The following is a 25,176-nucleotide window of genomic DNA, read 5'->3' on the forward strand; positions in this document are numbered from 1 at the left end:
TTTCTCTTTTAAAACCAAATGCCTTTAGTAGTACCCAAGTCACCACTTGATTATTTTGCTGCTTAGAATTATCTTCTCCCAGATACCCTAAATGATCTCTCTCAAGTTCAAAGTTCCACAGATCTCTAGGGTAGGGGCAAAATATCGCCAGTCTCTTTGCCAAAACATAACGAGAGTCATCTTTACTCCAGTTTCCAACAAGTTCCTCATCTCCATCTGAGGCCACCTCCGCCTGGATTTAATTGTCCATATCATTATCAGTATTTTGGTTAAAGCCATTCAACAAGTCTCTAGAAAGTTCCAAACTTTCCCACATCGTCCTGTTTTCTTTTGAGCCCTCCTAATGGATCCAACCTCTGCCTGTTACCCAGCTACAAAGTCACTTCCACATTTTTGGGTATCTTTTCAGCAGCGCCCACTTCTGATACCAATTTACTCTATTAGTTTGTTTTCACACTGCTTATAAAGACATACTGAGACTGGGCAACTCACAAAATAAGAAGTTTAATGGACTAATAGTTCCACATGGCCGGGAGACCTCACAATCATGGCAAAAGGTAAAAGGCACATCTCAAATGGTGGTACTCAAGAGAAGAGAGTTTGTGCAGGAAAACTCCCCTTTTTAAAACCATCATCTCATGAGACTTATTCACGATCATGAGAACAGCACAGAAAAGACCTATGCCCACGATTCAATTACCTCCCATGGGGTTCCTCCCACAACACATGATAATTCAAGATGAGATTTGGGTAGGGACAGAGCCAAACCATATCATTATACTTTTTCTGAAATCTACAGAGGATGCCAAGTTTCTTCACTGTTGCATTCTGAGACACACAGACTTAACACCACATTATATTCATCAAGGCTTATGGCTTGTGCCTTCTGAAGCAGTGGTGCAAGCTATACTTGGGGCTCTTTGAGCCATGGCTAAAGCAGCAGGGATACAGGGAGCAGTGTCCTGAAGCCACTCAAGGCAAAAGGGCCCTGAGCCTGGCCCACTCAACCATTCTTTCCTCCTAGGTCTCTGGACCTGTGATGGGAAAGGGAGCCTGAAATATTTCTGAAATGCCTTCAAGGCCTTTTTCCCATTGTCTTGTCTGTTAGCGCTCAGCTCTCTTTCAGTCATGCAAATCTCTCTACCAAATGGTTGCTCCACAACTTCCTTGTATTCTTCTCCTGAAAAGTCTCCTTCCCTCTCTACTACATTCCCAGTCTGCAAATTTTTTCAAATTGTACATTCTGTTTCCCTTTTACATATTTTCCAGATTTGTCATCTTTTTTCTCCTATATCTGATCTAGGAAGTTAGAAACAGCCAGACCACCTCTTGAATGCTTTACTGCTTAAAAATGTCTTCTGCTACATACCCTACAGAATCACTCTTAAATTCAGTCTTCCACAGAGTACTAGGACATAGACACAGTACAGCCAAGTTCTTTGCTAAGGCATAACAAGGGTGACTTTTGCTCTAGTTCTCAATAAGTTTCTCATTTCCATCTGAGACCTCGTCGGCCTGGCCTTCACTGTCTATATTTCTATATTTTGGTCACAACCACTTACCTAGTCTGTAAAAGTTCCAAACTTTCTTTCACTTTTTTGTCTTCTTCTGAGCCCTTCAAACTCTTCAAACCCCTATCTATTATCCAGTTCCAAAGCCACTCTCACATTTTCAGGTACCTTTACAGCAATGTCCCACTCCTAGGTACGAATTTTCTGTGATAGTTCATTTGTGTTGTTATAAAGTTCATTTGTGTTCCATACTCACAAATAACTGAGGCTCACAGCTCAGCAGGCTCTACAGGCATGGAACCAGCATCTGCTTTGGCTTCTGGTTAGTACTAAGGGAGCTTAAATCATGGGGTAAGGCTAGGGGAATCTGCTGTGTCATGTGGTGAGAAAGGAAGCAACATAGAGAGAAAGAGAGATGGAGAGAGGAGGTGCCAGGTTCTTTTATACAACCAGCTCTCATGTGACCTAACAGAGGAAGAACTCACTAATACCCATGGAAAGGGCAGCAAGCCATTCATGAGAGATCTTCCCCCATTACCCAAACAACTCCCATAAGTCCCCACCTTCAATACTGGGAATCATATTTCAACTTGAGATTTGGAGGTGACAAATTTCCAAACCATCTAATTACCAACCCAGGACCAGCTATCAGAAAGCTGCTATAGTTTACTATTATACATTAATAAAATTTGTGTGTGTGTGCATGTGTGTGTACATGTGGTATTTGGTACCATGGCATGGGTTTGGTGGTATACACATAGAGGAAGAATGACAAACAAATATTTTTATAAGTATAGAAAAAAGTTTATGGGGAGTTGGTTAACATGCCTGATGGAGAATCTCATAATTTTAAGCCTGAAAAATGTCTTGGATGAATCACTCAGTCTATGCTCATCACATCTTCCTCCAATTATAGTTATATATATATATATATAATATATATGTTTTTAAATCTTCAGAAAATAACCCTCAATCTTCTCATTATGATGTTTCACAAGTATTGAAAAACAAATATTTTTATACCAAATTCTAAAATCCTTCTCTGCTACTTTATTTGCATACCCCCTTTTCCTGATCTCCAGAAAAACAGAAAAAAAAAAATCATCATTACCTTTAAAACATATTTGTATAGTAACAAATATATCTAAGTTATCACCAACACAGAGAGACAATATAATAAAAAATAAACTGGAGGTAAAGGTTAAAAAAAAAGGTAAATTTTAATCACAGATTCAATAGCTGCTAAGAGAACCTGGACAGTGGCAACCTAACTGAAATTTATTTTCTCAACTGTCACTTGGGGCTACTAAAATTTCTATTAGTTATTATAAAGAGATGTGATTTCAAATGAGACAGTAGAAGTGGAAAAGTTTCTAAGGTCCTATAACACTTGTAATCTTCCAGCATAGAAACTGCAGCATCATTCCAACCAAACATGTGTTTTTCATCTGCAAAATTATATTAAAATTTCTTCCTTATAAAGTTGTTTTTAAATTGTATCTATGGAACAAAATATAAAGTAACTAGTTCAGAGGGGCTGAGCAAGATGGCTGAAGTCTCCACAGACTATCATCCCCACCCCCACCACTACAGGTACACAAAAAATTTAAGATCTACACACACACACACACACACACACACATGCACACATGCACACATACACACAAATACACTTTTATACAAATCAAAATCAATGAGCAATCATGGTACCTGGTTTTAACTTCATATTGCTGAAAGAAGCAATGAAGACAGTAAGAAAGACAGTTTTCAGCTGTTGATGCCACCACTCCCCTCTCACCCAGCAGCACCCGCATGGTAGAGATAGAGACTCTGTGTGCTTGGTGAAGGAAAAGTGTAGCAATTGGGAGACTTTGCATTACATTAATTACTGTCCTGTCACAGGAGAAAGCAAAACTGGACTGAACTCAGCTGACACCAGCTCATGTACAGAGCATTTATTACAGTCCAAATGAGAGGAGAATCACCCATCCCAGCAGTCAGAAGCTGAGTTCCACCAAACCTTGGAACTGCAGGCTAAAAAAGTGCCCTGGAGTTCTAAATAAACTTGAAAGATAGTCTAGGCCAAAAACACTGCAACTCCAAGGCAAGTCCTAGTGTTATGCTGGGCTCACGGCCAGTAGACTTGCATGGCATGTGACCTAGGGAGACACCAGTTGAAGAAGCTAAGGTAGTGTTTGCATCACCCTTTCTCAACCCCAGACAGTTCAGCTTGCAGCAATGACAGTGACTTTTTCCTTCTGCTTGAGGAGAGAGAAAAGTAAAGAAGACTTTGTCTTGCATCTTGGATACCAGGCAGAGTTGGGAGGCTCCCATTATAGGCCCCAACTGGATGACATTTCTAGACACACCCTGAGCCAGAAGGAAACCTACACCTAGAAGGGAAGAACCCAGTCTTTACAGGATTTATCACCTGCTGACTAAAGAGCTGTTGGGCCATGAAAATTATCCCCAAAGAGTATTCCATGGGCCTTGTGTGAGACTCTGAGATGTGCATGCTTGAGGTGAGACCCAGAACATTCTCAGCTGTGGTGGCTATAATGAGAGATACCTTTTGCTTGAGAAAAGCAGAGGAAAACTAATGGAGACTGAGTCTTGCACCTTAGGTACCAGCTCAGCCACAGTGGCGTAGGGCACCAAGTGATGCTTAGAGTCCCCTATTCTAGGCCTTGGCTCTTGGATGGTATTTCTGAACATGACCTGGATCAGAGGGGAACACATGGTGAGAACTAGGCCAGGCAGACTTCACCAAAGATGACTGAAGAGCCCTTGGGTCTTAAGTAAACATTGGCAGTAATCTGGCAGTAATTTATGTGGGCCTATGGTGGTGGTGGCCACAAGGAGAGGTTCCTCTGCCTGTGAAAAGGAGAGGGAAGAGTGGGAATCTACATATCATGGTTTGAGTTCCAGCTTAGCCACAGTAGAATAGTACATCTAAGGTTTTTGACTACAGTCCCTGGCTCCTGGATGGCATCTACGGACTCCCCTGGGGACTGGGGAATCTTGCCAACCTGAGGGAAAGGACATAAGCACACCTGACTTCACCATCTACTGATTATAGAGCCCTAGAGCCTTAGGTGAACATAGGCAGTAGCCAAGTAGAAGTTACAAAGGGCCTTGAGTGACACCCAGGCCTATGCTAACTTCAAGTCTGACCCAGCAAAGTCTCACTGGTAGTGACCACAGCAGGGGGCTTGTGTCACCTAACACACAGCTCCAGGCAGCTCAGCACAGACAGACTTCATTTGTTTGGGGGAAAGTGAGGGAAGAGAACAAGAGTCTCTGTCTGACAATTCAGAGAATTTTTCTTTATCTTATCCAAGACAATCAAGGCAGTACCTCTATGAGTCCACAAGAGCCACAGCATTACAGGGCTTTTGTTGACCACCAATGCAGATAAGGCTTAGATTGTAACACCTAAGTTCCTTCAAATACCTGGAACACCTTACCAAGAAAGACATGTTCAAACAAGTCCAGACCACAAAGACTACAATAAACTTATAACTTTTCAATGCCCAGACACTGATGAAAAGTCACATTAAGACCATCCAGGAAAACAAGACCTCACAAAAAAAAAAAACTAAGGCACCAGGGACCAATTCTGGAGAAACAGAGATATGTGACTTTTCAGACAGAGAATTCAAATAGCTGTGTTGAGGAAACTCAAAGAAATTAAAGATAACACAGAGAAGGAACTCAGAATTCTATCAGATACATTTAACAGAGAGATTAAAGCAATGTAAAAGAATCAGGCAGAAATTGAAAATGCAATTGATATACTGAAGAATTCATCAAAGTGTTTTAATAGCAAAATGGATCAAGCATAAAAAAATAATTAGTAAGCTTGAAGACAGCCTGTTTGAAAATACAGTCAGAGCAGACAAAAGAAAAGAGTAACACAAAAAGATAAAGCATGCCGAAAAGATCTAGAAAATAGCCTCACAAGGGCAAATCTAAGAGTTACTGTCCTTGAAAAGAAGGTAGAAAAAGAGATAAGGATGGAAAGTTTATTCAAAGGGATAATAACAGAGAACTTATCAAACCTAAGGAAAGATATCAATAGTCAAGTACAAGATGGTTGTAAAACGCCAAATAGATTTAACCCAAAGAAGATTGTCTCAAGGTATTTAATAATAAAGCTCCCAAAGTTTAAGGATAAAGAAAGGATTCTCAAATCAGCAAGAGAAAAGAAACAAATAACATACAAAGAAACTGCAATACGCCTGGCAGTAGACTTTTCAGTGGAAACTTTATAGGCCAGCAGAGAGTGGCATGACGTATTCAAAGTGCTAAAGGAAAACACCTCTTATCCTAAAGTAGTATATTCAGGGAAAATGTCCTTCAAACATGAAGGAGAAATAAAGACTTTCCCTGGCAAACAAAAGCTAAGGCATTTCATCAACACCAGACCTGTCCTACAAGAAATGCTAAAAGGAACTCTTCAATCAGGAAGAAAAGAACACTAATGAGTAATCAGGAATCATCTGAAGGTACAAAACTCACTGGCAATATAAATACACAGAATAACACAAAATATAATATTGTACTTATGCTATGTAAATTACTCTTAAGTAGAAAGACTAAAAGATCAACCAATCAAAAATGTTATAACAACAACTACTTTTCAAGACATGAACAGTACAGTAAGATATGAGTAGAAACAGCAATAACTGAAAAAGTAGGTGGATAAAGTTAAGGTGTAGAGTTTTTATAAGTTTTCATTTTGCTTGTATGTTAGTTTTTTGTTGTTTATGCCATCAATATTAAGTTATTATCAGTTTAGAATAATGGGTTCTAAGATATTACTTGTAAGACTCATGTAAACCTTAAATCAAAAAAAATTCAATGAATACACAAAAAGTAAAAAGCAATAAATTAAATCATACCTTCAGAGAAAATCACCTTCACTAAAAGGAAGAGAGGAAAAAAGAAAAGTGGGGGAGAATACCACAAAACAACCAGAAAATAAATAACAAAATGGCAGAAGTAAATCCTTACTTATTAATAATAACCATCCAGGCACGCTGGCTCACGCTTGTAATCCCAGCACTTTGGAAGGCCAAGACAGGTGGATCACCCGAGGTCAGGAGTCCAAAACCAGCCAAGCCAACATGGCAAAACCCCATCTCTACTAAAAAAATACAAAAAACTAGCTGAGGATTGTGGCAGGCACGTGTAATCTCAGCTACTCGGGAGGCTGAGGCAGGAGAATCGCTTGAACCCAGGAGGTGGAGGTTGCAGTTAGTCAACATTGCACCATTGTACTCCAGCCTGGGCAACAAGAGCAAAACTCTGTGTCTAATAATAATAATAATAATAATCAACCACCTTGAATGTGAATGGACTAAACTCCTCAATAAAAAGACATAAAGTGGTTTAAGGGATTTAAAAAAAGAAAAACAAGAAGCAAAGATTTGTGGCCTACAAATACCACTCTTCACCTATAAAAACACACATTGTCTGAAAACAAAGGGATGGAAAAACATATTTCATGTGAATGGAAACCAAAATATAGGCAGCTGTAGCTATACTTATATCAGCCAAAATGTACTTCATGACAAAACCTACAAGAAGAGACAAAGAAGGCCATTAGGTAATTATAAAGGGGTCAATTCAGTCAGAGGAGTTAACAATTATAAATATATATGCACCCAACACTGCAGCACCCAGATATATAAAGCAAACATTAGAGCTAAAGAAATAGACCACAATACAATAATAGATGGAGACTGCAACACCCCACTTTCACCATTAGACAGATCTTCCAGACAGAAAAATCAACAAAGAAACATCAGACTTAATCTGCACTATAGACCAAATGGATATAACACATATTTACAAAACATTTTATCCAATGGCTACATAATACATGATTTTTTCCTCAGCACATGGATCATTCTCAAGGATAGACCATATATTAGGTCACAAAACAAGTATTAAAACACTCAAAAAAGTTGAAATAACATCAAATATCATCCCTGACCACAATGAAATAAAATTAGAAATTAATATCAAGAAGGATTTTGGAAACTACATAAACACATGGAAATTAAACAATATGCTCCTGAATGACCAACGTATCAATGAAGAAATTAAGAAGGAAATGAAAAAATTTCTTGAAACAGTAGATAACAGAGACATAATATACTGAAACCTATCAGATACAGTGAAAGCAGTGTCAAGAGGGAAGCTTATGGCTATAAGTGTCTACATTAAAAAAAGTAGAAAAACTTCAAATAAATAACCTAATGAGGCATCTTTAAAAACTAGAAAAGCAAGAACAAGCCAAACCCAAAATAAAAGAAAAGAAGTAACAAAGATCAGAGCAGAAATAAATGAAATTAAACTGAAGAAAACAATAGAAAAGATTAATAAAATGAAAGTTCATTTCCTGAAAAAATTTATCAGCATTTGATAAAATTCAGCATCCCTTTATACTGACAAACTTTTAGCCAGACTAAGAAAAAAGGAAAGAAGAATTAAGTAAATAAAATCAAAGAAGGGAAAGGAGACATCACATCTAACATCATAGAAGTTCAAAGGATCATTAGTTGCTACTATGAGCAACTATATGCCAATAAATTGGAAAATCTAGAAGAAAATGATATATTTCTGGATATATACAACCTACCAAGATTGAACCATGAAAAAAAATAAAACAACCTGAATACCCCAATAAGAAGTAACAAGGCCAAAATCATAGTAAAAAGTATCCCAGCAAAGAAAAATCCCAGGACCCAAAGACTTCATGGCTGAATTCTACCAAGTAGCTAAAGAGGAACGAATACCAATCCCACTCAAACTATTCTGAAAAACAGAGGAGAAAGGAATACTTCCAAACTCATTCTGTGAGACTAATATTACCCTGATACCAAACTAGACAAACATACATCAGAAAACTACAGGCCAATATCCCTGATGAATATTGATGCAAAAATTCTGAACAGGCCAGGCACAGTGGCTCACACCTGTAATCCCAGCACTTTGGGAGGCCAAAGTGGGCAGATCACGAGGTCAGGAGACCGAGACTATCCTGGATAACATGGTGAAACCCCATCTGTACTAAAAATACAAAAATTAACTGGGTGTGTTGGCGGTCACCTGTAGTCCCAGCTACTTGGGAAGCTGAGGCAGGAGAATGGCGTGAACCCAGAAGGCGGAGCTTGCAGTGAGCTGAGACCATGCCACTGCACTCCAGCCTCAGCGACAGAGTGAGATTCCATCTCAAAAACATTAATAAATGATAAAAATCCTGAACAAACTGCTAGCAAACTGAATCGAGCAACACATTAAAAAGATCATTCATCATGACCAATTGGGATTTATCCCAGGGATGCAAGGATGGTTCAACATATGCATATCAACAGAATTAAGGACAAAAATAATATGATCATTTCATTTGATGCTGAAAAAGCATTTGATAAAATTCAACATCCCTTTATGATAAAAACCATAAAAAACTGGCTATTGAAAGAACATACTTCAACATAATGAAAGCCATATATGACATACTCATAGGTAATATTATACTGAATGGGGAAAAACTGAAAGTCTTTCTTCTCAGATCTAGAACACAACAAGGATGCCCACTTTCATCAATGCTATTCAACATACTACTGGAAGTCCTAGGTAGAGCAATTAGATAAGACAAAGAAATAAATGGCACTCAAACTGAAAAGGAAGAAGTCAAATTATCCTTGTTTTCACATTATATCATCTTATTTCAGAAAATCCTAGAGACCACCAAAAAACTATCAGACCTGATAAAGAAATTTAGTAGAGTTGCAGGGTACAAAAACAGCATACAAAAATCACTAGCATTTCTATACGCCAACAGTAAACAATATGAAAAAGAAATCCAGAAAGTAATCCCATAGACAATAGCTACAAATAAAATAAAATACCTAGGAATTAACCAAAGAAGAAAAAGACCTCTAAAATGAAAACTATAAAATAGTAATGAAAGAAATTGAAGAAAACACAGAAGTATGAAAAGATATCCCATGTTTATGTATTGGCAGAATAAATATATGTCCATACTACTCAAAACAATTTACACTTTCAATGCATTCTCTACTAAAATTCCAACAGCATTCTTCACAGATATAGAAAAACTCAATTCTAAAATTCCTACGGAATCACAAAATACCCAGAATAGTCAAAACTACCCTAGCAAAAAGAACAAAAGTGGAGAAATCACATTACTTGACTTTCAATTATTCTACAGAGCTAGAGTAACCAAAACAGTAGGGTACTGGCATAAAAACAGATTATACCAATGGAACAGAATAGAGAACCTGGAAACAAATCCATATATCTACAGTGAATTTGTTTTCGACAAGGTTCTAAGAACATACATTGGGGGAAAGGACAGTTTCTTCAATAAATGCTTCTAGGAAAACTGGATATCCATATGCAGAACAACGAAACTAGATTCCTATTTTTCACAATATAAAAAATCAAATAAAAATTGATTAAAGACTTAAATTAAACCCACAATCTATGAAACTGCTAGGAAAAAAACATTTGGAAAACTCTCCAGGACATTGATTGGGCACAGATTTCTTGAGTAATACTCCAGAAGCACAGGCAATCAAAGCAAAAATGGACAGATGGGATCACAGCAAGTTAAAAAGCTTCTGGACAGCAAAGGAAACAGTTAACAAAATAAAGAACCCACAAAATCGTAGAAAAATTTTACAAACTACCAATCTGACACGGGATTAATAAGTAGAATATACAAAGAGCTCAAGCAGCTCTATAGGTAAAAATCTAATAATCTGATTAAAAATGGTCAAAAGATCTGAATAGACATTTTGCAAAAGAAGACATATAAATAGCAAACAAACATATGAAAAAGTGCTCAATGTCATTGATCGTCAGAGAAATGCAAGTCAAAACTCCAATGAGATATCATCTCAGCGCAGTTATAATGGCTTGTATTCAAAAGACAGGCAATAACAAATGCTGACAAGGATGTAGAGAAAAGTGAACCCTTGTAAAGTGTTAGTTGGAACATAAATTAGTACAACTGCTATGGAGAACGGTTTGGAAGTTCCCCAAAAAACTAAAAAACAGCTGCCATGCAATTCATCAATCCCACTGCTAAGTACAATTAAGAGAAAAAAATCAGTACATTAACGAGATATCTGCACTCTCATCTTTATTACAACACTGTTCACAATAGCCAACATTTGAAAGCAACCTAAGTGTCCATCAACAGGTGAATGGATACAGAAAATGTGGTATATATACACATTGGTATACTGTTCGGCCATGAAAAAAATGAGATCCTATTATTTGCAACAACATGAAAACTGAGGTTATTATGCTAAGTAAAATAAGCTAGGCACAGAAAGACAAACTGCATGTTCTCACTTATTTGTGGGAGTTAAAAATTAAAACAATTGAACTCATGGACACAGAGAGCACAAGGATGGTTACCAGAGGCTGGAAAGGGTAGTGGAGTGGGTTAGGGAAGAGGTGGGGATGGCTAATGGGTCCAAAAGTAGTTAGAAGAAATAACTAAGACTGAGTATTTGATAGCACAAATACTTGTAACACAGAGGATAAATGCTTGAGGTGATGGATGCCTCATTTACCCTGATGTGATTATTACGCTTTGCTTACCTGTATCAAAATATGTCATGTACCCCATAAATATATACACCTACTATGTAGTCACAAAAATAAATAATTAAAACTATTTTTAAAATAGTCAGCTCAAAAATCAGGTGCATAGTAGATGCTCAATAAGTGCATGTAAAGCAGCCGTCCCAATACTGACTACATAATAGATGTTCAATAAACAGAAATCATTACTAACAATAATATTAGAAGTGGTAGTATGTTACTACTAAACATTCTTTGCTTTATTTATAGGAGAAAATATTTGGAACAAAAGGTTTAGTGAACACCTTGTGTACCAGGCATTTAACTATTGATATCACATGTAAAACTCCAAGATGCCAAATAGTAGATACTGGTTTCCCCATTTTGTAAGTACAAAAATGGATGCTTGAGCAGGTTTTATACCTTGTCAAAGGCTCATAGCTCAAACTAAGTTATGCTCAATTCCAAAGTCACTTATGTTCAATTACAATCTTTTGCCTCCGAGAAGGTAAAACTTAAGTCCCGTACTCTTAGAAAAGCCTGCCTAGTATTGAATAAATATACATACTAGAAGATAGTCACTCTTCTTCTACAAGCTCTTCAACCTTTACAAGCTTTACAATTTTTAACTACCCTTCCAGTTTTTTAAAATACACTGAGGAATAGGAGAACATTTTAATTTTATTTCTGGAATAGAACTTTAATATTTTGATTTCTCTAATAAATATGAAGAGTTATGGTAATGAATTCAATTAGAATTTCTTTTGTTAAATAATTCCATTACTGTAGGAAATGGTTTTTATTACAGAGAACTACATTTTCTTATATATTTTGACATATGTAAACTCTGTGTTTTGCCACATCCTCTGTCTCCATATTGTCCTACTAATTATATTCCAAAAATTCTTCTCCCTCAAAATAGCTCACAATTACTTTAAGAATTAAGCAGATAAAATTCCCCTTGTAGTATAGCTTCTTGTGACTCTGCTGCTCTTTTAAATTTGCAAAAATATTGAGATTGAGATGTACATTCAAAGCTTGAAAGATTATGTCAGGACCACTTTCAACAAAAATAACAGACTTGGATCTGGTAATTCTTATTATTCTAGTATCACAAACAGCTGAAGTTTATCTGTATTATAAATGTTTCATATTTTTAATTAATGTGATATTTGTGTTTGCCATTTTTTTCTTATTACTTATAAAGCCCTCAGTCATAGATTGTTTTCTATCTTCTTTGTAAACTAGCCCAGTTCTTTTTATATTTTTGTATTATATGTGAATCCAGAAGTTTATATATATACACATTACATATATACATTATACTTATATACATTATATATATAATTTATAATATATGGGATTATATAAGGAAGGGATCCTTATATATTTTATATATATAATATATATACATACTTTAAGTTCTAGGGTACATGTGCACAACATGCAGGTTACATAGGTATACATGTTCCATGTTGGTTTGCTGCAACCATCAACTCATTATTTACATTAGGCATTTCTCCTAACACTATCCTTCCCCAAGTCCCCCACCCCACAATAGGCCACAGTGTGTGATGTTCCCCTCCCTATATCCATGTGTTCTCATTGTTCAACTCCCATTTATAAGTGAGAACATGCGGTGTTTGGTTTTCTGTCCTTGTGATATTTTGCTGAGAATGATGGTTTCCAGCTTCATCCATGTCTCTGCAAAGGAAGTGAACTCATCCTTTTCGTGGCTGCATAGTATTCCATGGTGTATATATGACACATTTTCTTTATCCAGTCTATCATTGATGGACATTTGGGTTGGTTCCAAGTCTTCACTACTGTGAATAGTGCCACATTAAATATATGTGTGTGTGTGTGTGTGTGTCTTTATAGTAGCATGATTTATAATCCTTTGAATATATAACCAGTAATGGGATTGCTGGATCAAATTGTATTTCCAGTTCTAGATCCTTGAGGAATTGCCATACTGTCTTCCACAATGGTTGAACTAATTTACATTCCCACCAATGGTGTAAAAGCATTCCTGTATCTCCACATCCTCTCCAGCATCTGTTGTTTCCTGACTTTTTAATGATTGCCATTCTAACCGACATGAGATGGTAATCTAATTGTGGTTTTGATCTGCATTTCTCTGATGATCAGTAATGATGAGCATTTTTTCATAAGTCTGTTGGCTGCATAAATGTCTACTTTTGAGAAGTGTCTGTTCATATCCTTTGCCCACTTTTTGATACGGTTGTTTTTTTCTTGTAAATTTGTTTAAGATCTTTGCAGATTCTGGATACTAGCCCTTTGTCAGATGGATAGATCGCAGAAATTTTCTCCCATTCTGTAGGTTGCCTGTTCACTCTGATGGTAGTTTCTTTTACTGTGTAGAAGCTTTTTAGTTTAATTAGATCCCATTTGTCTATTTTGGCTTTTGTTGCCATTGCTTTTGGTGTTTTAGTCATGAAGTCTTTGCCCTTGCCTATGTCCTGAATGGTACTACCTAGGGTTTTTACAGTTTTAGGTCTAATATTTAAGTCTTTAATCCATCTTGGGTTAATTTTTGTATAAGATGTAAGGAAGGGATCCAGTTTCAGCTTTCTACATATGGCTAGCCAGTTTCCTCAGCACCATTTATTAAATAGGGAATCCTTTCCCTATTGCTTATTTTTATCAGGTTTGTTAAAGATCAGATGGTTGTAGATGTGTGGTGATATTTCTGAGGACTGTGTTCTCTTCTATTGGTCTATATATCTGTTTTGGTACCAGTACCATGACGTTTTGGTTACTGTAGCCTTGTAGTATAATTTGAAGTTAGATAGTGTGATGCCTCCAGCTTTGTTCTTTTTGCTTAGGATTGTCTTGGCTATGCGGCTCTTTTTTTGTTCCATATGAAATTTAAAGTAGTTTTTTTCCAATTCTGTGAAGGAAGTCATTGGTAGCTTGATGTGGATAGCAATGAATCTATAAATTACCTTGAGCAGTATGGCCATTTTCACCATATTAATTCTTCCTATACATGAGCATGGAATATTCTTTGTTTGTGTCATCTCTTATTTTGTTGAGCAACGGTTTGTAGTTCTCGTTGAAGAGGTCCTACACATCCCTTGTAAGTTGGATTCCTAAGTATTTTATTCTCTTTGCAGTAATTGTGAGTGGGAGTTCACTCATGATTTGGCTCTCTGTTTTTCTATTCTTGGTGTATAGGAATGCTTGTGATTTTTGCATATGGAGTTTGTATCCTGAGACTTTGTTGAGGTTGCTTATCAGCTTAAGGAGATTTGGGGCTGAGAAGTATGGAGTTTTCTAAATATATAATCATGTCATCTACAAACAGAGACAATTTGACTTCCTCTTTTCCTAGTTGAATACCTTTTATTTCTTTCTCTTGCCTGATTGCCCTGGCCAGAACTTCCAATACTATGTTGAATAGGAGTGGTGGGAGAGGACATCCTTGTCTTGTGCCGGGTTTCAAAGGGAATGCTTCCAACATTTGCTCATTCAGTATGATATTGGCTCTGGGTTTCTCATAAATAGCTCTTATTATTTTGAGGTATGTTTCATCAGTACCTAGTTTATTGAAAGTTTTTAGCATGAAAAGCTGTTGAATTTTGTCGAAGGCCTTTTTTACATCTATTGAGATAATCATGTGGTTTTTGTCGTTAGTTCTGTTTATTTAATGGATTGCATTTATTGATTTGCATATGTTGAACCAGCCTTGCATCCCAGGGATGAAGCCGACTTGATTGACCCACAAGTTTTTAATATGTATTTTAACTAGGCACTTACCATTGTAATTTCTCAACAAAATATGTAATGGTAAACTATTCAAATGTAGTTTCACTACAAAATATCAATGGAAAATACATTTATAGAAACAATAGTTACATTAATAAATTAAATTCAAAGTAATTCTTTTGAGAACAAACAAAAACATCTAATCACTTGTTTTAATACCTAGTCCATAAAAAAACTTGTAACAGAAAAAAATAATTCCCCATTTCTAACTCCACCTAGCTGTAATTCAGCTGGCTCTTGAGCAAGGAATTCCATTGTCCAATCCACCCTCCCTTGAACTTGATTGAAACCATTCTAGGCTATTTCACCAACACGCATTATTGTTTTTTATGACTGCCCTTGGTTTGATTTTGTTTTATTTTCAATTACAACCTACTGCAATCTGAAGTAGTCATTATTCTCTTTCTTTTTGCATCTAGTCAGATCCACTAAGAGAAAGAAAGAAGCCCAGATTCAGATTAACCCATTCAGTCCAGTCATAGAAGTGTGAACATTCTCCGTGCACTCATATGCCCTGGAATTGTTGACTCACATAGATGTATGCATAGTGCTATGGCTAATAGCAACAGGGAATGACTCATGATCTGTGTTCCAATGTCCTGGAAATTTGAGGTACGTTATCATTATCTCTGGTCATACACTTTCAAAAGACACACAGATTAAAATAAAAAACAGAATTGCCAATTTTTATAGATGAATATGTAGACAGTCTTATTCACACACTCACATAAATTTCTTCTGGGACATTCAATGAGGAAAACAAAAAGATATGATCTTTATACACACACAAAAAAGTAATAAATCAGGATGCAACATTCCAGAGTTATCTAAGGAGAAGTTGATATACTTGTGAAGAATTCTCTCTTTATCCCTATAACACTGTGAAACACTTTAATGACACCTATCATACTGTTTTGCATTATAGTTATTTACCTATTTATCCTACTCAGAGAATTCTCTGAATACTTAACCAGGGTGAACAAGAGTCTTAAATTCTGAAAGTGGCTGGATTTCCAAGAGTTAATTCTCAGTGAGTTTAGGACATGAAGAGGAAACTAATAATTTCATAACAATGGGCATAAGAGGGAAGACAGAAAGTTGATGTCAAGACTGAGAACATACAAGAGAGACTTAGAACATGGAACCAAGCACATTTTCCTGAGACTCTGTTGCACTGGGGAAGGAGTCTTATATAGAGTGTCATTGATGTTCCCATGGGCAGATTATTACAGACATTAACACAGTGTTTGGACATTTTGTAGACTGTAAGCCTTTAAATGTAAAGGATGTTGTATGTCTGACTTGTCTTTCAGAGCAAGTAATTCCACTGTCCAATCCATCCTACCTCAAATGCCACCTCCTCTGTGAAGGTGACTTTGACAGATCCTCATATCAGCATGAATTGCTTGCTTTTTATTGTTACCACAACATTTTGCTTATACCACTAGGATGGCCCTTGATTCTCTATTTTAGAGCAAAATGGTTCTTTTCTGCCTCCACCAATAGAGCTCCTTAAAGGCTGAAACCATATCTTATATTTATATCTACTGTGCTTTGCAACATGGAGCAGAAGCAATTCACAGATTCTTGAGAAGAACTGTCCACAGGTAGTAGAGACACTCAGCTAAGCCCAGCCTAGATGAGCTGACCTCTAGCCAGCTGATTGCTGTACGAGCTAAATTACTAAAGTTACACACCACTGAGACTTTTTTTTTGTTTTGTCACTATATTATAGCAACAGCAAATGGATTCAAAAGATAATAAAAATAATAACCATTATCTATTCTGTTGAACAACAATGTAGCAGGAACTATGTTTCAGGAACTGTTTTACATGGATGATCTCATTTTGCCCTAAACCATCCTAAGAAAGAGATGTTGTTTTATGCACATTTATTAATAATAAACTAAATTAAAAGTTAATACTGCTTTTAAGTAGAGAGACCAAGGTAAAAATTCAGACACTCTAATTCCACAAATTATGATTTTTGAACACTATGCTTTTCTAAAAGTATTAGAACATTGATGAAAATATTACTATAATTGCATATTACTATATGAAAATGATGTTAAAAGTTAATGGTCTCTCCAATAAAGCATAGTGTCTGGACAAGTATCACCATTTAAATGTGAAATAGATAATTGACTATATTTTTCCTGGCAAGTACCCTGTAATCCTTAGAGCAAGACTTTCTGGGACAGGGTAAATTGAAGAAAGTGACTTAGATTTAAGGTAAGCTATCATATTTCCTACCCTGAATAAATTTTTACCTGTTCATGCTTAGGTTTGCCTACACACTGAGAGACCACTAGGTTTACAGAGCAGGATCAGAATCTACCTACTCAACTAAAGAAATTAGAAAAGATGGCAAGCCTGATGTACTTGTCCAGCCAAACTAGAAGCAAAGAGACAGGATGAACAGTCAGGCTCCAGTAGAGTGAATGTAGCAGATGATGCGACATATTGCTGGGATTCCACCTACAGAACTAATTCCTCTCACTCTCAGCAGTGTTAGTAGTGTCTATGGCGTACAGTTCACAGCTGAGTCCTTCTCTGGAGATTGTTCTCCACCAAAGAAAGCTGCCTTGCCCAAGAGTACGTCTTCTTCCAAGCAGCTGTATCCAATGACTGACTGGTACAAAGGCCTGGCAATAATTTTGTCGATATGACCCCAAAAGTACAGACAACAGAAGTAAAAATAGACAGATGACATTGCATCAAACTAAAAAGCTTCTGTACAGTAAAGGACACAATCAACAGAGTGAAGACTTAAACTACAGAATGACAGAATATATTTGCAAACCATACATCTGATAAGGGGATTATTATCTAAAATATACAAGAACTCAAACAGCTTAATTTTAAATAAATAGATTAATTAATTTAAAAAATTAACTAATTAAAAATGTACAAAAGACCTGAATAGACATTTCCTAAAAGAAGACATATAAATGGACAACAGGTATATAAAAAAGTTAAATATCATAAATTAGGGAAACGCAAATTAAAACCACAGCGAGCTATCCTATCACAAAAAATAATATGTCTTGACAAGGTTGTAGAACAAAAAAAATTTTTATATACTGTTTATGGGAATGTTTATGGGAATTTTTATATACTGTTCATGGAAAATTAGTACAGCCATTGTGGAAAACAGTATGAAAGTTTCCCAAAATGTTAAAACTAGAACTACCATATGATCCAACAATCTGAGTGTGTGTATGTGTGTGTGTGTGTGTGTGTATATATATATAATGTGTGTGTGTGTATGTGTGTGTATGATGGTTAATACTGAGTGTCAACCTGATTGTATTGAAGGATACAAAGTATTGATCCTGGGTGTGTCTGTGAAGGTGTTGCCAAAGGAGATTAACATTTGAATCAGTGGCCTGGGGAAGACAGACCCACCCTTAATCTGGGTGGGCACAATCTAATCAGCTGCCAACATGGTGAGAATATAAAGCAGGTAGAAAAATGTGAAAAAAGAGACTGACTTAGCCTCCCAGCTTACATCTTTCTCCTGTGCTGGATGCTTCCTGCCCTTGAACATCGGACTACAAGTTCTTTAGTTTTGAAACTCCAACTGGCTCTCCTTGCTCCTCAGTCTGCAGATGACCTATTGCGGGACCTTGTGATTATGTGAGTTAATACTCAATAAACTCATATACATATGTGTATATATATATAATATATATAAAAGCATGTATATTTCATTAGTTCTGTCCTTCTAGAGAACCCTAACATAATATACAAAGGATACGAATATTCAGTACATCAAAGAGATATCTGCACTTCCACATTCACTGCAGCTTATTCACAATAGTAATAATAAGGAATCAATCTAAGTGTCCATCAATGAATGAACGGATAGAGAAAATGTGATTTATATATATATATATATATATATATGTAACTATTCATCAACCTTAAGCAAGAAAGAAATTCTGTCATTTGTGACATCATACATGAACCTGGAAGACATTATGTTAAGTGAAATAGGCCAGGTACAGTAATACAAATACTGCAGGATTTCACTTACATGTAGAATCTTAAAAAGTCAAACTCAGAAATCAGGAGAAGGGTTTACCAGAGGCTGGGATGGAAGATATGTAGTTGGGGAAAACGTTGGTCAAAGGATACAAAATTTCAGTTAGATAGGAAGAAGTTCAAGAGATCTACTGTACCTCATGGTGACTATAGCTAATGGCAGTACATTGTATACTTGAAAATGGCTAAGAGAATAGATGGATTTTCATCACAAAGAATGATAATAATGAAGTAATGGATATACTTAGTAGATCCATTTATCCATTCCACGTTGTATACATAGGTCAAAATATTGTGTTGTAATCATAAATACAGACAATTTTTATATATCATTAAAAAAAAAAAAACAATCCAAAGGCTCAGAAACCTTGCTTTGATTATGGACAACTCTGGTCCATTTCCACTCTAGCATCGCCATAGGATCACGGAGGTTTCTTTGCCTATACATCAGTTTCAAATGTCTCTGTCCTCATCCTGCCTCCCAATTTGCTGTTCTAAATCTATCTTCTGTTCAACAATATATGCCATGGAGTCTGTTTCTTGGGAGTCTAAGACACCGGGATGTGCTACCACATGGAGAAAGGGAGTATAAAGGAGTCCCATTTTTGTGCACAGGAAGGGAAAAAGGAAGTAGAAAGCATGGACCTCAGTCTTTAAGTCATAACATCCACCTACTAATAAACATGACCCAATAAATGCTGTGTCTTCTCCATATTGGAAACTCTCTACCAAAAGAAGGAGTGATGGAGGATGCATAATTGTTTTAAGAATACTCGAAGTGTAGAGAAGGTGTTTAGATAGAAGTTCTATCCTTCATTGTACAAAAGGAAAAATGGACAATGAAGGGGAATTATTTTCTCCCTTAAAAATTTTTGTCCTTGAATTATAAAAAGTATGTATTTGTATTTTATGGAAAGCAGAAGATAATATTCAGAAAGTCTTTAAGGTTTTTAGAGCAAGTTATTTTTTAAACATTTAAAAACTGTAAAATAATTTCCATAATAGAAATGGGAACAAGAAAATAATTGATTCTAAATGCACAATCATGTCATCTGCAAACAGGGACAATTTGACTTCTTCTTTTCCTAACTGGATACCCTTGATTTCTTTCTCTTGCCTGATTGCCCTAGCCAGAACTTCCAACACTATGTTGAATAGGAGTGGTGAGAGAGGGCATCCCTGTCTTGTGCCAGTTTTCAAAGGGAATTTTTCCAGTTTTTGCCCATTCAGTATGATATTAGCTGTGGGTTTGTCATAAATAGCTCTTATTATTTTGAGGTACGTTCCATCAATACCAAATTTATTGAGCGTTTTTAGCATAAAGGGCTGTTGAATTTTGTCAAAAGCCTTTTCTGCATCTATTGAGATAATCATGTGTTCTTGTCTTTGGTTCTGTTTATATGCTGGATTACGTTTATTGATTTGCGAATGTTGAACCAGCCTTGCATCCCAGGGATGAAGCCCACTTGATCATGGTGGATAAGCTTTTGATGTGCTGCTGAATCCGTTTGCCAGTATTTTATTGAGGATTTTTGCATCGATGTTCATCAGGGATATTGGTCTAAAATTCTCTCTTTTTGTTGTGTCTCTGCCAGGCTTTGGTATCAGGATGATGTTGGCCTCATAAAAGAGTTAGGGAGGATTCCCTCTTTTTCTATTGATTGGAATAGTTTCAGAAGGAATGGTACCAGCTCCACCTTGTACCTCTGGTAGAATTCAGTTCATTTAGAAAACCCCATTGTCTCAGCCCAAAATCTGCTAAGCTGATAAGCAACTTCAGCAAAGTCTCAGGATACAAAATTAATGTGCAAAAATCCCAAGCATTCTTATACACCAGTAACAGACAAGCAGAGAGCCAAATCAGGAATCAACTTCCATTCACAATTGCTTCAAAGAGAATAAAATACCTAGGAATCCAGCTTACAAGGGATGTAAAGGACCTCTTCAAGGAGAACTACAAACCACTGCTCAGTGAAATCAAAGAGGACACAAACAAATGGAAGAACATACCATGCTCATGGATAGGAAGAATCAATATCGTGAAAATGGCCATACTGCCCAAGGTGATTTATAGATTCAATGCCATCCCCATCAAGCTACCAATGACTTTCTTCACAGAATTGGAAAAAACGGCTTTAAAGTTCATATGGACCAAAAAAGAGCCCGCATTGCCAAGACAATCCTAAGTCAAAAGGACAAAGCTGGAGGCGTCACGCTACCTGACTTCAAACTATACTACAAGGCTACAGTAACCAAAACAGCATGGTACTGGTACCACAACAGAGATATAGACCAATGGAACAGAACAGAGTCCTCAGAAATAATACCACACATCTACAGCTATCTGATCTTTGACAAACCTGAGAGAAACAAGAAATGGGGAAAGGATTCCCTATTTAATAAATGGTGCTGGGAAAATTGGCTAGCCATAAGTAGAAAGCTGAACTGGATCCTTTCCTTACCCCTTATATGAAAATTAATTCAAGATGGATTAGAGACTTAAATGTTAGACCTAATACCATAAAAACCCTAGAAGAAAATCTAGGTAGTACCATTCAGGACATAGGCATGGGCAAGGACTTCATGTCTAAAACACCAAAAGCAACGGCAGCAAAAGCAAAAATTGACACATGGGATCTAATTAAACTAAAGAGCTTTTGCACAGCCAAAGAAACTACCATCAGAGTGAACAGGCAACCTACAGAATGGGAAAAAATTTTTGCAACCTACTCATCTGACAAAGGGCTAATATCCAGAATCTACCAAGAACTCAAACAAATATACAAGAAAAAAGCAAACAACCCCATCAAAAAGTGGGGAAGGATATGAACAGACATTTCTCAAAAGAAGACATCCATACAGCCAACAGACACATGAAAAAATGCTCATCATCACTGGCCAACAGAGAAATGCAAATCAAAACCACAATGAGATACCATCTCACACCACTTAGAATGGCAATCATTAAGAAGTCAGGAAACAACAGGTGTCGGAGAGGATGTGGAGAAATAGGAACACTTTTACACTGTTGGTGGGATTGTAAACTAGTTCAACCATTATGGAAAACAGTATGGCGATTCCTCAAGGATCTAGAACTAGATGTACCATATGACCCAGCCATCCACTACTGGGTATATACCCAAAGGATTATAAATTACTCTACTACAAAGACACATGCACACGTTTGTTTATTGCGGCACTATTCACAATAGCAAAGACTTGGAATCAACCCAAATGTCCATCTGTGACAGACTGGATTCAGAAAATGTGGCACATATACACCATGGAATACTATGCAGCCATCAAAAAGGATGAGTTTGCGTCCTTTGTAGGGACATGGATGCAGCTGGAAACCATCATTCTTAGCAAACTATCACAAGAAGAGAAAACCAAACACCGCATGTTCTCACTCATAGGTGGGAACTGAACAATGAGATCACTTGAACTCGGGAAGGGGAACATCACACACTGGGGCCTATCATGGGGAGGGGGGAGGAGGGAGGGATTGCATTGGGGAGTTATACATGATATAAACGTCATGCACATGTACCCTAGAACTTAAAGTATAATAAAAAAAAAAAAAATGATAACATGTAATAAAACAAAAAAAAAAAAAAGAAAATAATTGATTAAAACCAGCTAGCAATTAAAAATCAAGATACAGCAAGTCCTTAATAAAAGAATTAAGCTCTAAAAGTATAATTGTAAGGTCAGTGTTTAAAATTGAATACACTTGTCCTTCAGAAATAATTTTCCAAGGTATCTTTCAGGGAGTTTGTGATATAATAGGATAGAGAGACAAGAAAATAGAAAGTTGCATAATAGATAGTGTCATAATTGGGTCTACTAAAAGGGAATGATTTTCCTCATTCCCATTTTTTCCATCCAGGTGGAAGGAGCTCAGTTACTCACACTTTTGGCCCCATATCCTTTTGCTTCAAGAAAGGTGGAGTAATTTAACCTAACTGATAAATTTAAGAACAGATGACATGTTCAGCTCAGCTTCATCTAATTTGTACCACTTAGAAGACACCAAGGTTTCCTCTGCTCCTCCATCCTGTAAGACAGCATACAAGTTCAGAGACCTGAATAAGTCTGGTTAATTGTGGGATCCATTTAGCAGGTCCATTTGGCTCTTTTACTAGGCCATATCCTTCAATTTAGTATCTTCCATATTATTTATCTTATTTTCTACCCTGGACAATGAAGAATAGGGATATTTATAATTTTATTTTAAAATTCCCTAAGTGTAAATCTTCTGGACCATGGGAGCATACAGAAGAAACATCTAAACCAATTTTGCAGGTGCAGGAAAGCTTTCCTTCTGAAGAAGTTTGACATTTTAAGTAGGCCATAAAGGTGAATAGCTAAAGTAAGATAATCCAATGAGAGAGGATGGCATACAAAAAAAAAAAAAGAGCTCTGGGAGAGAAAGATATTTATAAACATCATGCAGATCTTACTTTATTCAGAATTTTAGATTAGCCAACGTATTCTAAGATTTTATTGAGTGCCTCTAATATACCTTTCTTTTATTTATATCCTTTATTTTTCGTTATCCCACATTATCTTCCTACTCTATAATCTTATTTGTTGATTAAATTTTAATCATGCTTCTTTCAGAAATGTATCTGTAGTAATAGATGTCATTTTTTTTTGGCTTAAGGCTATTCTGTTCTCAAATTTTAGACTCTGATATATTCTCTTTTCTCTTATTGCTGTTGGCTTACCTATTTATTCAACACACAGGTTTTCTTTAGACTGCCAAATGCTGGCTTACCAAATATCACCAATAGAACCTAGTAGATTGAGTTTATTATTTATCAGCACAGGAGAGAACACCATCTCTGCTGCGCTATGGCCATGTCTCAGAGAGAAGATGGCAAGACTAGAATTTACTGAGAATTGCAAGTTTGATTTAAGGCAGCTCTATCAATGTGAAGCACTTGACTGGAACTAGGTTAGAACTATGATACAATAGACTAAGATGGTGGAAACAGCAAACTAACATTTTGAGTTCAGCACTTCTAAAAATCTTAGAGCTCTCCCCTTTTCTGGCCTGGGACCCATCCTCAGGTTGCCCATGTTTTCCATGGACAAAGTATGGCTTCTCCAGGGATAACTCCTTGTGATGGGGAGGGGATAGCTATAGGCAGTACTGAGCAAGAAATCGCCACCTGTAGACACATGCCACTCAATGCCACACCAGCTTTCTGTCCTGCATTCTCCACTCTCCTGCCCTCCCCAGCCTTTGGTCCACGGGGGAGAAGGGAGTGAGTGTGTGCATGGATGGGAAGCTGTTAAACACACCGACTCAGTGACTCAGCCTGAGGAGTCATAGCCTGTCTCTGAATTTCTGAGGGAACCCACACTGCCCAGCTGTCTATCAGAGGTGGGAGTCTGGGGGTTATAGCTCTATCCCAGGAGCTTTAGGCTTGAGAAGAGCCAGTCAACAGCCTTCAGTCCTGGTACCCAAAGGAAGAGACCCCAACACACAGGAAGAAGAGGGTTTCAATGGCTGTAGTTGAAGTCCCAGCCTTGAAGCCAGAACCATCTAGATTCCATTACTGGAGCCCTCACTGCAGCATTTGAGACTTCGAACATATTTCTTCGTATGTCTTCAAGCCCAAGTTTCTCCATTTCTAAAGCAGGATAGTGACAGCTCAATTAGGGTCTTGAGGCTATTGTCAACTGTCTGCCTCCCTTTCCTGCCTTTTCTCTTGGACAGCAGACCCTGGGGCCTGGGCCAGGCCACATCTCTGCTTGGGGCTAGGGCTGCAGCTGTGGTAGGAGAGGGCTGGAGTGACACAGCACCTGAGTCAGTCAGGCAGGGCTGATCTTGCTGGGATCTTGGCTGCAGGCAACTGTGATCTCCAGAATGGGACCCGGTGGATTCATGTCTTCAGTCCCTCTAATGGACTTGGAAGGACCTGAATCTGCTGTCATTCCACCCAGCCCAGCACCCAGTCCTACAGCTGTTCAAAGATGCCTCTTCCACTTAACCTGTCTCCAGTGGGATTTTCACTTCTGAGAACAATTCTCAGGGCTGGGAACTACAAATGCTCTAGGTAAGAGCCCTGGCCTCAAGTGGGGGGCTCAAGGAACCTCTAGAAAAACCTTCAGTTCCTGCCCCAACTCCTACACACATTCAGTAGTTCTTCCTGTTTTCTCTGACTCTGCTTCTGTTTTCTTTACA

Source organism: Trachypithecus francoisi, unplaced genomic scaffold (genome assembly GCF_009764315.1).
Source record: "Trachypithecus francoisi isolate TF-2019V2 unplaced genomic scaffold, Tfra_2.0 Lachesis_group18, whole genome shotgun sequence".
NCBI lineage: Eukaryota > Metazoa > Chordata > Mammalia > Primates > Cercopithecidae > Trachypithecus > Trachypithecus francoisi.